This window comes from Gobio gobio, assembly GCF_949357685.1.
Source record: "Gobio gobio genome assembly, chromosome: 13".
Classification (NCBI taxonomy): Eukaryota; Metazoa; Chordata; class Actinopteri; order Cypriniformes; family Gobionidae; genus Gobio; species Gobio gobio.
The window spans coordinates 2,338,095-2,339,409 of NC_137106.1; the positions used below are offsets into that span (position 1 = coordinate 2,338,095).

Consider the following 1,315-nt stretch of genomic DNA (forward strand, 5'->3'; position numbering starts at 1 on the left):
CAGAAGTGATGGAGATCTGTCACTCATACAAAACAATTTTTTTTTTTTAATTTAAGGCCTCAAAACACACAATAGATGTGTGTTCACAAGACCTTTGACTAATGGGTGTATTTGCCTAGTGTTTTTACCTGCGGACACTGTGTGTGTGTGTGTGTGTGTGTGTGTGTGTGTGTGTGTGTGTGTGTGTGTGTGTGTGTGTGTGTGTGTGTGTGTGTGTGTGTGTGTGTGAGTGTGTGTGTGTGTGTGTGTGTGTGTGTGTGTGTGTGTGTGTGTGTGTGTGTGTGTGTAAATGAGTCCAGATCCTCTGATGACGTGACTCTTGTGTGTGTGTGTGTGTGAGAGAGAGAGATCAGGGCTCCAAACGTTTGACCTTTTATTAATATGATCCTCATACAAGCCATGAAGCGACATCATCACACACACACACACACAGCATCTGTCCGGCCTCAGCGGAGTGTGTGTGTGTGTGCGGTTTATAATCTGATATCATAAATAGAGGAGTAGCGTTCACAGCAGAAACATGAAGAACAGTCATTAAATAAACACGCTCCACATAGTGGAGACTATCAGTCCTTACTACACACACCTCACACACACACACACACACACACACACACACACAGATGCTGTTTGATAGAGTGATATTTCTCATCACACGCGTGTCACGTGTTCAGTGAGGCGTGTCATCAAGTGTGTCTGCAGTCTTTATGAAGCACACACACATGCTCTCAACAACACACTCCAGTCCCAATCATGACAGAAAAAGGCAGAATTATGGGATGGAAAATCAGAATTATGGCATATTTTAATGTGTACATGAGTGAAATTATGAAATGGACACTAAATTGAAATTATAACAGTTAAAAGTCATAACTATGGCATCGAAATTTGACATAAAAAGGGCATAATTATGACTTAGAAAGCCATAAGCGTGACTTTTTTTCTCATAATTTATTTTTAATATCATAATTATGACATAACAAGCCAACATTATGAAAACAATTATGACTTAACTTTTTAATCTCATTATGATTTAGTATGTCAATTTAGACATTTTAATCTCATAATTATGACTCATAATTTCAACCTCATAACTGATTTAGTGTCATAATTTTGGCTTTTTAATCATAATGACTGTAACAATTTAAACTTTGTCACAATTTTGATGTTTTATCTGATAATTATGAGTCATAATTAAAAAAAATTTCATCTCATAACTGATTTAGTGTCACAATTTTGACGTTTTAATCATATTGACTGTAACAATTTTGACTTTTTATCTCTGACTAAATATGACAATTTAAATTTTGTATCT

At 36.0% G+C, this 1,315-nt stretch overlaps 1 protein-coding gene across 1 annotated transcript in view; it reads right to left on the bottom strand.

Moving 5' to 3' along the window:
- Window positions 1-776: 776 nt before the first annotated feature.
- The window catches only part of grem1b (gremlin 1b), a 3,376-nt gene continuing 2,837 nt past the window's right edge, over window positions 777-1,315 (bottom strand). Inside the window, exon 2 of the mRNA XM_079832485.1 lies at window positions 777-1,315. This exon is cut by the window's right edge and continues 2,608 nt beyond it. The gene's annotated coding sequence lies outside the window, so the exon portion shown is untranslated.